The sequence below is a fragment of the Meles meles genome, chromosome 13, assembly GCF_922984935.1.
Source record: "Meles meles chromosome 13, mMelMel3.1 paternal haplotype, whole genome shotgun sequence".
NCBI classification, from domain to species: domain Eukaryota; kingdom Metazoa; phylum Chordata; class Mammalia; order Carnivora; family Mustelidae; genus Meles; species Meles meles.
In genome coordinates, this window is record NC_060078.1 from 43,996,071 (window position 1) to 44,011,059 (window position 14,989).

Consider the following 14,989-nt stretch of genomic DNA (forward strand, 5'->3'; position numbering starts at 1 on the left):
AAACCCCGAGTAGCTCCAGTTCCTCGGCCCAGACTGTAACTTGCCAGGGCCTAATCCTAACACAGGTATATTTTCTCAGTGTAGATTAATTCAATAAGGTTACCAAACACCTAAAATCAGCTCCTGTGCTGAGGTCAAGGGACAAAAGGATCTGTTAAGACAACATTCCTGCCCTCAGGGAGCTTATAGTCTAGCCACAGACACATACAATCACAGTGTAAGAGAACAACACGGGCGGCTGGACACTAAAAGTCTCCAACTCCAACGCCTACAGCACCAGAAGGAAACACACGTTGGTAAGACTGATGACAATGTCTAGTCTCTGCCACTGAGAACTGGCGTGGGCAGAGACACGCACTCGGGTTATGCCCGTAAAGAGGTGGGTCTCCTCCAAAGTTTGTGGCTCTTCTAGATTTCGACCCAATTGTTGCATTTTGAGCACCTCCCTCTCAATCTGTCTTCCAATAAAGAAATCTGTGTTTTTAAATGAAGTGTCTTGATTTTTAGGTGTGGGCAATTATTAAAAGATGGTAAAGATAAAACAAAGCACTTCTGAGAGCCCGGGGTTGGTTTTATGCAAAGGAGAAGCAGGTAGCTCAAGCTACATGCATGTTGAAGGGAGGGAGCACATCCAGAAGGCTCCCAAGCAGATGTCTGAGCTGGGGGTGGAGAATGAGAGTCTTCCTTGGGGTAGGGGCACTAGTCACACTGGGAAGAACCACTTGGCACAAAGCCCTCACCTGCCTTTAACAGGTACCACCTAGTTCAGTGTGCTGAGAGGATGTTATATATACACAGTCAAATGGCAAAAAGAACAAAAATCCCCCAAATGCTCAGTGGTGAGCCAGGCTCTCCCTGTCCAGGCTCCAACTTAATCACTCTTTATTCTCTTCCAGAAATCTCTTTCTCCTTTGTACCAACCAGGATCATCATCTCAGTCACCCTTTCCAGGAGATCCAATCGTCTCAACCTGATCTACACAACCCTCCATCTTCTGGTCTCATCTCCAGCTACTGCTTCTGTCTCCACGCAGCCCCAAAGCCAAGGCTGAAATGAGAAATCCCACATAGTCCCCCCTCTATAGCACCAGATCATGGTGCTTCCTCTGCCTGGAACCCCTTTATCTCACTCATCTACTTGATGGTCTTCTGCAAACACCCAGAAGATCTCAGTGCCTCCCTTCCCCATGCAAAGCCATGGCCATCGCTTTCCTCCCCATGCCATCTACACCGTGTGGTTTCTATGGCAGCATAATAGCACTGTGATTTCCGAGCAAGCATACCAGGGTGAGCAGAAGCCACATCTCTGGAGTCCAACCACCTGCCTTACGTCGTAGCTCCCCCATCGCTGACAATGCAGGACTGGCAGGTTAGCTAAACTCTCTGTGCCTCAATTTCTGAATCTCTTAGGGCAAGAAGTAAAGCTTGTGGTAGGGGGCTACTGTTATGACTAACGGAGGGGATGGGTGTTAAGCAGCTGACTCAAACTCAAGGGCCAGTCACCAGGAACAATTATTCTGCATAGTAGACTGTAAGAAGCTGGAGGGCTGGACCCAAGGTTACTTCCGGTTTGCATTGTGGTGCTGGACCCAGGGCTGACAGCCATCTTCGCAGCATGCTCACGGAAGAACCAGTGATGGCTGCTTCCTCCTGCTTTGGAGAGACACTCCGTGGAGTTCCTTTAGGCCCTGCTACATGGCCCAGAAACGGAGCTCAGTATTTGTTTCAATACATTACAGATGAAAGGAAACATAAAATAAATTCGACGAAGAAATCTTTCTAATTATTGTTCATTATTTATATCTAATTGAAGCAAGATGTTCCTTTGCTTGAAGGGCCCCAAGGGTTGTAACTCTGTCGTAATTTGCCTGTAATGAAAGGCAGGGGGATCTTTTTTCCCCACGTTTTTTATTTTTCTCATGGTAATACAAACAAACACGAGGCTTTGATGAATGGGAAACATCAGGATGAATTACACAGTTGAGTCTAAACACTGAACTGTTCTAAATTACTGCAGTTTCCATGAGTCTGGCCTGAATGCCTAACTGCCAAGGAGCTCAGCACTCCTGTTCCATCCCCACGTTTGAAATGGAGATTTCCTCTCTCCTCCTAGTAGTTATTCATGACTGTGCCTCTGGCCAGAGGCTCAGGGATCATCTCTGACAAGTAGGCAGCCCGAATGTTTATGGCTTTATGTCCAAGTCTGTCCCAGTAGACCTCATTGTTCCCACCCCCAACACCACCTCCATTCGCTGAGCCGGCCTCACGGCTCAGCCCCACGGCCTCCATATATCACCTCGCAAAGCCACGAGTCATTGCAGATGGATCTCTCCCATCTCAGATGCACACATCCTCTTTCAAGGAAAGCTTGCAAGCTCACTAACATGCCCAGCACACACTAGGTACTGCCATCATATCTGAGAGTAGATAATGCTACTAAAGGACTTGGAGGTTCAAGCAGGAGGACCCAACTATTCATATGCCAAAGCCATCATCCCCTTGGGGCACTCATTCTCTCATCAGAGGGTACAGTTTTGGAAGGGACACCGGTGGAGGAATAAAAGGGACGAGGAGAGGCCAGCCAGCTAGGCTCCAAGCCAACTCTGGCAGGCAGGGGAAGACAGATGCACACACCAGATAGGACACCTGTCCAAACAAGCCAGAGATGCTTAGCTTGGAGAAGGGAGCACCAGAACACTTAAGTTAGCATGTTTCTCCAATTAATCTCTTCAGCAGCAAGTGCTAGGAAGCGTCCACGCACCCCCACCACAGAGAGATACAGATCTGTCCGTCACAGGGCTATCTCTATAAACCTCCACCAAGCAAGCTGCCTCTGGCTGAGGTCATTCAACCAGTTACTAGTTCCATCAACAGCTCCATCGAGCAGTCACTTGGTCAGAGAGCAAGGAAGGAATGATGGGCATCCTCGTGGGGTTCATGGGGGGGGTGGATGGTCAGAGAAGTAAACCGGCAGTAATGAAACAACATGAGCAAACTGCAGGAGAGCTCTGCCTGGGGGATCCTGGAAGCATGGAGGGGGAGCAGTGGGCTAGGGCCAGAGCTACAGAAGTGCTTTGTAGAAGAGGAAATGATAAGCGGAGCTGTGAAGGATGGGTGGAGGGAGCTGGATGGAGAATCAAGGGGGAAGGTGGGCCAGCAAGACAAGATATTACCCAAGAAGGCACTGGTGGTCCCTCTGGTACACACACCATGGGGCACTTCATATCAGCTCAAATGATGGAGGTTTTTGAATCATAGAGGCGTGGATGTGAATCCTGCCTGCGAATACCTTCACTATACGAGGCAGACCTATAGTTCTCAAAGTATGGCCCTCAGAGTCCTAGCATCAGCATCCCTCAGGACTCTCGAAGAAATGCAGATTCCTGGGCCACCCAGAACTACTGAGCCAGAAACTTTGGGGTGTCACTCAGCAATCTGTGCTTTCACAGCCCTCCAGGGGATCGTGATGTGCATACAGGTTTCAGAACCACCAACTGAGGCCTTAGTTCTCTTGACTCAGAACTTTCTCATAGGTGTGGTGAAGATTAAGGATCATAGACGTATGTCCACACATAGGCAATGTTTAAAGATGCTAGCCATTCTATTAGGCTGCCAGTAAGGAGTACAAATGGTCGAAGAAGAGAACAGTGTAGAGGAGTCATCAGTGATGGGGTGGTGATGGTCATGCTTGGATAGAATCAATCAAGGACAGGCAGCTTCTCTAGACTTTCCTAGGCTCATGAGATTGAAGCCTGTCTTGGTATCTGCCCAAATGCATCCCCAGTAGGGAGCTTGTTTCTTGTTTCCATATTGTTGTCAAGGTACATGCAGATGCCTCTTCATCCGCATGCAATGGGTCACCTTGCGAACAATACATGTTTTAGGTACCTGGGAGGCCTAAAGGGACAACCTGAGGAAGTCAGAACCCAGACCGAGCATGGAGACACCAACACACCATGGGCAGGCCGTATGGACCCTTGTTTTGGGGAACCACGATGGTAACTGCCCGGCAGAGGTTTTCCTGGAAAGCAGTGAGTGCCTGGGTGGCAGAAGCTTCCAGGGAAGGATGTCTTAATGTATTTACTTTTAGTGAAGTACAGTTGACACATACTGTTACATTGGTTTCAGGTGTATGACACAGTGACTCAACAAGTTCATACATGAGGCTATGCTCAGCGCAGGTGGAGCTACCATCTGTCACCATACAATGCTTTCATGACTCCATTGTCTGTATTAGGGAAGGAAGTCTTTAAAAGCATCTTCCTAGGCTGCCCTGTCTGGGTCTGCCTTCACTAATGAAGTGTCACTTTGCAAGAATATGCACTTTGCAGCTTACCCTGTGTCCCTATAGTCTGCTGTCTATCCCCGTGCTTTTTCATCTTCTGACAACGTTTAGTGTTGGAATCCTCTGAGGGCAAAGCTTGGCCCTATCTCTAAGCTTACTACTGAGCCAATATCTTTCACTTAGTTGTGCCCTACTGAAACTGGGTTTGAGACCAAGGGGAGCTGCTCCTCTCTATCTCCTGGCTCAGACAGGTAATTTTGGGGGTCTCTCCTAGCTGAAAGCATAGCCAACTCCCACGAACACAGCAGACTGTCTTGTAAAAGGATTTCCCAAACATCCTTTGCCTCTGAGAGCAGTTTCCTCCAATTATACATGCACCTTTGACATCCCATGATGTCTCCTTTGGCTGTGGCCAAGGACAGCCTACCCAGCTCAGCACCACCTCCCTCCCGCCCCATACCTTTCTCCATAAATCAGTCTTACTATTTCCTAGATACATTTTCATTAACAAAGAGATAAATGTGTTTGCAGCATGAGAAAAATCAATAACACAGAATTTATAAATACATCTTTGCATGTTACAGAACTATTTACATTGGCAATAGAGATAAATACACTTATAGCAGGAGCAAAATCAATATACAGTATATGTAAAAGAGATTTTAACAACTGTGGGGTGGCCATAATCACAGGCCTGATAAATCTAAATTTATATAAACCTATTACTGTGCCTTAAAAAGAAGAGAAAGTACTGGAGTGACCCAAAAGGCCCGGCAGGGTGGGGATACCCACCCTCATAACAGGAAGCTGTCTGAACTACAGCCCACAGATGCCTTGACTGGGATCCCAGCAGCCTCTCTTTTCCAGCACTCCCACCTGAGTCTCTCGGAGATGGCGCTGCATGACTCATTTGGGATTGCCTGGGTGGGTTTCCACAGGCTGCTTCTGGAATCTTCCAGCATCGGTGCTCCCAGCTCCCTATTTCCCTGCCCTTCCTTGGTTTCTTCCCTAGTGCTCCCCATTGTGCCTCCAGTCTCTCTGATTCTTCTCACATGTAGTGTTCCCTTACCCAGGGCTTTGCCACATTTCCGGTTCTCTCCTCTCCCAGACCCGGCTTCTTCAAGGTGGATAGGATCTCAGGTGAAGGCTGAGACACTCCCGAGATGGCTCTTAACCTCAGGCTCTGAAAGGCTCCACAGGTGCCTTCGTTCTTTCATTCGTTCATCCCAAAACACATTTTCCTAAGCATCTGCTCATGTCAAGCACTTCTGTAGAGATATAGCAGGAACAGCACAAAGTTCCCGCTATTGTGGAGGTAGGGGGACAGCGACAAAACCACAAACAACCACGGAATGCCAGGATCCGCAAGCTTTCCGGAAAGGGAAGCGTATGCAGATGCGGACTATAAGGGCCACCTACCACTCTGGGGCATACCCCTGGGTTTTGCGCTTTTGTTTTTTTTAGACCACTTTGAAAGGCTTCAGAAAAGAAAAACAGTCTTCATTTGTAGGCTGCTAATGTGGCTTGTGGGGGCGTAGTGGGCAGACCTCTTATGTCACAGTGCTAGTGATCTAAAGTGCTATGAAGATGAATAAAGCAGAGAAAGGACGTTAGAGAACAATGGAGGAAGTGATTAGATCAAATGTGCAGGGGGGTGTTTTAGCCACTGGACTTGACACTGAGGGCATGTCCTTCTTCAGCACCTGGACGGTGCCTCTGTGGGTGGGCCTGACACCTAGAGACACAGTGTTTTCCAAGGAGCAGAGGCGGGCAGGCTCCAAGCTTGTGAGCGTCTCCTTCCCTGGGACAGTCCCCTCAATACTCCCCAGGGCCCACTGGGGAAACCTGAGAGTAGGCGACGAGGGGGAGTGGTGGTGGAATTACACAAACTCCTTTGTAGCCATCTGGTTCTGAGAGTGGCCACAGGTCTGAATCCCAGCCCTGGACAACTGTCAGGTTAAAACCTTCTGGGGACACATACACTTAGTGACCCATCGGGATAAGGGTGACATGGCCCAGGACAAGAAGACACATCCTTGGAGCACCTGGGTGTCTCAGTCATTAAGCCTCTGCCTTCAGCTCAGCTCATGATCTCGGGGTCCTGGGATCGAGCCCCGCATCGGGCTCTCTGCTCAGCAAGAAGCCTGCTTCTCCCTCTCCCACTACCCCTGCTTGTGTTCCCTCTCTCACTATGTCTTTCTCTGTCAAATAAATAAGTAAAATCTTAAAAAATGAAAAAGAGGAAGACATATCCTTATAAGATATAGGAGACCACAAAGCCCTTCTTGAATCATGAGCCCCAAGGCTGCTGGTCACAGACGGCACTCACCTCCCTCCCCACCCACCCCTACATTGTTTTCTCTCTATATTTCATTTTTTTTAATGCAATGGAAATAAAAAGATGCCCAAAATAAACTCCTATTTTTAAAAAAAAACTGTTTTGTACATAGTATATTTGCATTCTGGTAAAAAAAGTAACCATTATTAAATGTAAATAAATATAGGAACAAAAACAAGGGGAATAAGAACAGTTGTGAGACTTCCACTCTTTACAAATGTGTTTCTGTAAAATTTGCATTTTTTAATTACATTGTAAACACAGCACAAATCCTTAAAATTGAAAATCCTTCTGCTGCCCAAGTGACAGCCAGCTCTGGGCTTTGAGATCCTAGCTCTGCAGGCTCCATGTTCTCCCAGTGTCCACCCCCTCTGCCAGGTGCCCAGTGCAGCTGTGATCCACAAGGAGGAGAAAGGCTCCTGTCCTACTCCATCAGACACCGGCACTGCTGGCTAGGAGGACCAGGCTCCGAGGGGCTGTGATAGTTCCATCTTCAGGCCCCAGAATAAGACAAAAATGTCCAGTGTAATCCAGAACAGCTTGAGCCATCCTGGGCATCCAGGGTCTTAGGACTGAGGCTCCCTCACCCAGGTAGGCTGGAGTTTCTCTCACTGGTGCACGTTCTGCCTGGACTGAGCCCAGGCCTGGTGCCCTGGTGGCTGAAGTTTCTGAAAGGTGGATGTATGTGGTCATCTGTTTCTGATTGCCGAACTCAGCCCAGACCCTGGAAGTCAGCAGGGCTCAGGAACAGGACTTGAGGGAGGGGGCCGGATCAGATGATGTTGGGCCAGGTCCCAAGTCGAATCTCTGGCATGGGTCAGAGGCTGAACGGCCACATCCTCCACTAAGGCAAAACCGCGGACCTCTAATACCACTGGCAAAGGGGATGCTCAGTCTCGAAGCCTCCTGCATTCCAGATCCATCTCCTCCAGTCTCTTCTCAGGTTACTCAGCTCTCAGGCCTCTGAGCCTTCCCTCATCTCGTTATCTGTCCACCATGCTGAGTCCTGCCTTCTGCACAGGACTAAAACCTGCCTGCCCTCCGGGCTCACCTCAGCCGATGTCTCCAGTATGAAGAGCAGATCCCCACTCCCTGAGATTCAGGCCCTGTCTTTGTGCTCCCAGTATAGCCAATCCTAACTTCTACTTCCTTGGAATTCATGTGACCAGTGACATGTTGGTCTCCCTTTCCTCAGGGCTGGACTCTGTCCAGGTCTGGATCTCTGTCACTCCACATAGGGTCTGACAGAAAATAGGGGAGGGCTTTGTGCCTTCTGCAAGAATCAACTCTGGTTTAAAACAGCTCTGTTTATAGCGAATATGGTGGGGGAAAAATCCAGGCTGGAGACCAGCACGGTGATGGGTCTACCTTTAGAATCACAACCATTAACTTCAGGGGGACTGTCAACTTGCCTCACACTTCCCAACTCCCCTCCTCCACTGATGCTCCCAGTCTCTTCGATGACTCTCAGACAGTAATCCTACTTCCCGTTTCTTAGGACACTAGAAGCAATCAATAGAGAATTTTGCCTCTCTATAAAGAACTTCTTTTCCTAAAACCATGGAATACCCACTGGTCCTACTTTTTAAACTGTGGTCTGCCATTGCTCCTACTGATGTCTCAGTCTGTCTCCCAGAGCCCAGACCTCCCTACCTTCTCAGATACACTGCTCTTCCGGGAATCTCCTCTGTCTCCTACATCAGGAAATCGCTTCCCTATACGGATCATTTCCATCAGCATGAAAACACATACATATTCTATCTTGTCAAAAAAAAAAAAAAAAAACCACAAACCTTCATTCTTTGGGATCATACCCTCCTCCAACCACTCTCCAGTTCTTCCATCCTCATTCCTCATGACCCTACCTTGATCAAGTTTTCATCCCCACACTGAACTGAAGCTGTTTTTGTCAAAGTCATTAAAGATCACTCCACACTCTGCCCCAACCAGTGGAATTTGACAAACTTGAGCACTTTGTCCTTCTTGAAGTCCTTCTTTCACTTGGCTTCTGGGATATCACTCTTTCTTAGTTCTCTAACCTTGTAGGTGCTTTTTTAATCCCTCTCCTTTCTACCTCTTCTCTTCCCAGACTCTGAATCTTGGGGTGTCCCAGATTCGACCCACAGATTCCCTCTCTTCTCTAGTGACATCCCTTTCACCATGATCTGGTCAAGTCAACTGGCTGTAAAAATATCCATATGCTGATGCCTCCAATGGACCACCTCAGTCCTGACCCACCCCACCAATTCCAGGCAACTGCCCCCCCTTGACATCTCCATTTGGATGGCAATAAGTCCCAATCTCTTGAATTGTGAGCCACAGAACCCATCACCAAACCTGTTCTTCCTCACCTTTGTCCATCTCAGACAAACATTGCTCTATTTCTTGAGATGCTGTGGACAAAAGCCTGGGTATCACTGCTGATTCCTCTCTTCCTTGTATCTCTCACGTACTACCTCTGCATATTTGCTCTTTCCCACCATTGAGGGAGCTCCAGAAGCAGACTGTTTCTCATCACCTTCACCATGTACCACTCTGTGTCTCAGGTGGATACTGAGACTGTCTCCCTAATGCCCTCCCTACCTCCACTTTTCACTTTATTCCTCAGGGGGACAGGAGGAATGATTGTTTCAAAGTCTAAGTGAAATTACATCACCTATTTCTCCAAAATCCTCCAGTTGCATCCTATCTCTCAAAGAAACATCCAAATCCTCACACGGGCTGAAGAGTCCCACATGATCAGAACCCGACACCTCTACTCTTACCATGCTGGCTGTCCCTGCCTTCCCACTTCAGAGTTTCTGGAGCTGTTTTCCCCTCTACTTGATATCCTCTTCCCTCTCATCTTTAATTGGCTCACTTCTTCAGCTGTCTTAGGTCTCTGATCAAATGTCACCTTCTCTATGAGGTCTTTGCTGACAACCCTATATAAAATACCATCCTTCTTAAATTATATGATAAAAGCAAAGAAATATATCACAGGCTTTTTAATGTCAGTTCTTCCCCTAGAACGGGACTTGGTCATTTGGTTTATTGCTACATCACCCATACCCACAACTGTGTGACCAATCATCCTGGTTTGCACAAGGTAGAGAAATTTCCTGGAACATAGGACATTCAGTGCTAAAACCAGGAAAGTTCTGGCCAAACAGGGATAATTCACCTCCTTACTTGCAACAGTGCCTGGCACATAGTAGACACTTGAATAAATATGGGTTATTATGTGCATGAATAGTGTATTCATGAATTGGCTTTTCTTCTCACTTTCCCAATGTCTAGGTTGGATATTGTGTTGGAAAAGTGTTGTCTTGAGTTGACTGGTCTCCTTTCAGGACAAATGTGGATCAGTCATCTGCAGAGAAGCAGCCATAATGATAGTGTGAGAGCTTGCATAGAAGACCTGTAGCCTTGAGCCAGGAAACACAGCACAGAGCTATGTGGTCAGGGCCAGCCCAGGCACCAATCACCAAGGAACTCAGGGATGGGGCCAGGTGCTCCCCAGGCTTCCTCCTCAGGGCACTGAAGCTTCAAGATCTGGTTTCTTTGTGGATCTAACAGAAATCAGCAATAGCTGAGAGAATCCTCTGGGCCTGAACCCTCCAAGCAGCAGCTGTCTGCTTCCCCAGCCCCCATGCCCCTTGCGCTCAGTGGGAGCACAAAACAGCCTCGCCAGCCCGCAGCAGCTCTACGCCAAGAATATGGCGGACGCCCCGCTCTCAACACCCGCAAATATTTGCTGCCACAAATCAATACAAAAGCAGGATGCACCATTAACCTTTAATATATCAGTGCTGGGGCTCTTAATCCATTATGAGGCTGTCATAAATGTGACTGAAATGCAAATCAGAGCAGCAGCCCTTCGGGAGGATGTGAAGGTGCCTTCATTGCCTCCTGGCACAGCCTGCGTCCCCCTCCGCTCCAGAGAAACAGCCTGAGCCTCTTCTGTCCCTGCTGGCTTTTGTTTTCACTGTCCTTCCCTCCCTCTTCTCCTTTCTAGATGTCTGCCTGAGCCCCTCCATTATGTCAGCTTCCCAGGCAGTCCGTCACTTGATATGCCAGAAGAAAGCCGTCATAATGCTGACTTACCAACACTGTGCTAATACTTCATTTGTGATTGTTCCTTAACCTTGGCCACACTCTTACCTCAAGTTCTTATCATCTCCCCATTTTAGAGATGAGGAAATCAAGGCTCAGGGAGATTAGTAACTTAGGGAAGGCTAGAGAAGCAGCAAGTAGAAGAACTGTCTTTCCACTCAGGACTGCTTGTTCCCAAACCCATACACTTGACTGTCACCCTGCAGTGTGTCAAGCAGCCCACAGCCAAGTGTACAGGATTAGCAAGCAAACAGACACTCAGAAATATCACACGAGACCCACCGTCTGAAGGAAACTCAGAGTTACTGGAACATGCCGTTGAACCAACCGCAGCTCAGCACAGGAGAGACAGAGGAGAGGGTGGGGAAAGGTGAGGCTGAAGCTTTGACTTCAGGAGAAAATGCAAACTGATGCATAGAGGAGAGCAATGAAAGATGTTCTGTGCAAAGGTGATATTTTCAAGCCATGGATCGTTGGAGAGAGGGAAACCTCTGGGAACTACCAATAGTTTACTGTAAGGGAGCAGAAATGGTACGGTCGGACCAAGGGCACAATTACTTATAAAATATTGAGGACAGTGTCATGGGATAGAAGTTCAAAAATGATGGGAGATGAAATGCTGACGTCCCCCCAGAAGATTATAGCACCCTAGAAGGTGTGAGAGGAACAGGTGGGCGCATTCTGTACACTGGGGAGTGGGAAGTTAGAGCAGGAAGCTTTCACATGTGTTCCACAAGGCAGGGCTGAGGAGCCATGGTCAACCCCTGTGCATGTGTTTGTGCATGCATGCTTGTGCTCACATGTGTAGGGCCTGGGTGTGTGCACATACGAGTGCACGTGGAAGGACCCAGGGCAGGAAGAAGACAGGGAAGATGGAAGGGGGAAACACTGGAGGGCTGGGACGCTCAGATTATGAGATGTTGTGCCCTGTGACAGACTTTCAAGGAAAGGAGCAGTTAGGGCTTCCTCAGTGGTGGCATGGTGACCCCTTGGGAGGCAGATTTGTGTGACAGAGAAACCACAAAATGCTGGGGGTCCCAGCAGGATCCCAGCACATGAGACATCTACCCCCGACCTTGTTGATGGGCCTTGTCACAGGGCAAGAAAGCAGGGACCCGGGCCCTCCCTGCATGGGAAAGTGGGAAAGAAAATGCTAGCACATGCCCATTACCGTACAACACAAAGCCGACTACAATTGCATGTGAAGCTACAAGATGCTGGCAGTTCTGAATCGGCGTGCAGAAAAATCACGTTAACAAGGTTGAAGACTGATGGAAAGGTTAGGGAAGGGAGCTGCAAGGAGGAAGGTATACTCTATTATTGATAAGGCTTGTTTGGGGGCAGTTATGGCAGGTGCCCCTCTCTGTGCCAAGTGCCGTAGAAGGGTTGGCTCGTTTCATCTTTAGAATCAACCTTCATGATGAATTATTCATCCCACCTGGTACATAAGGAAATGATAAGGTTTTAAGGGCAAAGCTGTGATGGGGCCAGGCTGAGTTTGCTGGTCTGCCTGACGTTGACCTTTTCAGGCCTGCACCTCACAGATGCCGGAGGGGGCTTCCTGTACCAGCTCCAATCAAGGATGGTGTCTGTGCCATGGACCATTCCATCCTAGCCAGTTGTCTCTTGGACAGAAGGCTCTTCAAGTGCCATGAACAATGCCAGGTGCCAGGCACAGCACCCCAGGAACCCCACAAGACTTGGGCTGGCACTCTCTCTGGCAGGCACCCCTGAGAGCAGTGGGTGCCTTGGTCAGAGAAACGGGGCCTACATGGCATCAGCTGGATGCTGGCAGAACAGAGCATGATTCTGCTTTTTGCTTGTGATAATTATCCATCCCATTAACTTCTTAGGGTTTAGGCAGGACACTTGGGACAACACTGCCTGTGTCCAACAGTAAGCTGTCTGATGGGAACAAAACCCCCAGCTGCAGAACACAAAATAAACCACCAAGGAGCAGTTGTGGGAAAAGTATGCTGTGGCTTCCACAGCCCAGAGGACAAAGAGAAGGACACTGGCATTGAGAGGGCAACCAGACCTAGCCATGCCTCATGCTCTTCCCTCCTTATTGGATCCTCCCGACAGCCCTGGAGAAAGCTATCACAGTCCTCATTCTCAGGACCCTGAGAGGTGAACGGACTCACCCAAGAGTTAGAGACTCACACCAACTTACCCAGGACCCTCCAGTCAGCCAGCACTAGAGCTGGGCACGCAAACTCCTCCACTATGACGGCAAAGCCTGGTTCTACCCTGGTTTGTTACACTCTTGAGAAGCAGGAGCAACATGGTCCAGTTTGGTGCTACCAGATTGGAGGTCTAGAACCTGGGTTCTGGCTCTGAGGGACATCCATGGCCATGTAAGGCTGGGGTCCAGAACTCTGACATCAGAGTCACTGTGGGTGTAAATTTCACCCTACCACTTGCTAGCCCCGTGGCCCGTATCCAAGTTCAACCTCTCTGTACATCAGTTTCCTTCTTTATGCAACAGGGATGTTCACAGATTGAGTGAATTCAGGCAGTGCACTGAGAACAGTGCTGGCCCATGGGAAACACTTACTATGTGGTCACCTCCATGATCCCAATTATTCAATGAGACATGTGTGTCGTATTATCGTTATAAAATGCCAGTCTTCGTCAAATGTCCAGAAATGGAGATTTGGCTAGCCAGGGTTTGTTTGCTTTGAATTTGAATGCTTTTAATACAAGCATGCGGTCTCTGGGTCATCGCAAACCCCAGCATCTCCTTGGTCTTAAGCCCACGCTGACTTCCTTGCCTTGCCGTGTTAACATGTGTGATTGAAACCCCTGGCCAAGATGAGCTCTCAGAGCTTCCCACTGTGATATTTCAAGATTCTATGGCCTGGGTTGGCACTAAATCCTTATCTTATTTAGGATTTCTTCTTCCACAAAGCAGCACTGTGGACTGTTTTCCCTGAAACATGGCTGTTTTTCTCTGAAAATTGGAATCTCATTTTGAAGCGTCTGTCAGGACTCAGAGCTACAGCGGGGAGGATCTCACAAAGAATAGACCTTTAGCAATTAAAATTCACTCTGTCTGTATACCAGGAGCTTTGCCCCTATGGAGGGCCTGCAGCTACCTCCCCAGAATCTGGGGCTGCCAGGGCTTGCCTCCAAGATACACCAAGGCCACAGCCATACCACACCCAACAGAACAAAGCCAATTAACTCCTTTTAAAGGTCTCTGTGGGCCTCCCTGACTCTTAGCAACATAATATTGTCCCCAGAGGGCCTCGGGATAAAGGACAGGACACCAAACCCAATAAACCCAAAGCAGACCCAATCCCTTCCTCAGTAGGGCAAGAGTGTCCTTTGGCAAGAAGACTTGACAGTGAGTATTAGGAAGAAGTGGCCTTCAATCTTCAAGAGAAATGAGCTTGCCATGGGATCCCTCAAAGGACTGTTATTCAAAGTCAGTGTGCTTTCTTTGTTCCTTCAGATAGCTGGGTCTCCCTGAAATGCCTCCCTCCTGCCACGTTCACGGGGCATGGGGCCAGGCAGGACAGAGGCGGCCTCCTGTTGTCCAGGATTTAGAGCCTGGAGCACCCGGACCGAACTGTATCTGGATGTTTATGCCCAGATCAGAGGAGTCACTCAATAAACAGCGCATCTCAATTTGTTTGAGTGGATGAACGATGTACAAACCACATACCTCTGCTGCCTCATGCATGTTTCCTGTGCACCTTCTCCTCCATTCTGGAAGCTCTGGTCAGATAAACAAACAGGGGATGCTTAAAGCTCTCTCTATAAAGGCTTTGCTGAAAATAACTGTTACGGGTCTGACCAGCCAGGCTGGAAAAAGCAAAAGTAAAGAGATCAGAGTGAGGCTGATGTGAGGAGACCACCGAGTAAGAGGGGGCTTGGATGCAAGGAGGAGAGACTTCACGTGCCATCCGATTCAGCAATGGCGCCATGGGAAGGGCAGGGCCATCCAGTGGAGCCCACCTCTTCAGCCCCGCACACGGTTTACTCATCATCCCTCTTCCAGGGCTCCTCCCTCCTGATGTGTCTAACGCCAACCAGAGGCAGTCTTCCAGCTCCCTGCACACAGCACTTGTCTCCAGTAAAGAGGCCACACTCCCCCCATGCCTGAAGGAGCCATGTACTGTGTTTTTCTGATGTAGGTCTGACGGGGGACTCGGTTGACCAGAACAGAGCTGCACCCTGAGTTGTAGGAGGCATGACTCCCCGCTGCATGCGTGACAATGTTCTGAGTGGGAGGCTATGATGAGTTCTGACTATGATGCTTTTCTG

At 48.7% G+C, this 14,989-nt stretch overlaps 1 protein-coding gene across 2 annotated transcripts in view; it reads right to left on the bottom strand.

Annotated features, from left to right (window-relative positions):
* Positions 1–14,989, bottom strand: part of GRID1 (glutamate ionotropic receptor delta type subunit 1) — a 705,186-nt gene that overhangs the window by 41,264 nt on the left and 648,933 nt on the right. The window lies entirely within an intron of this gene.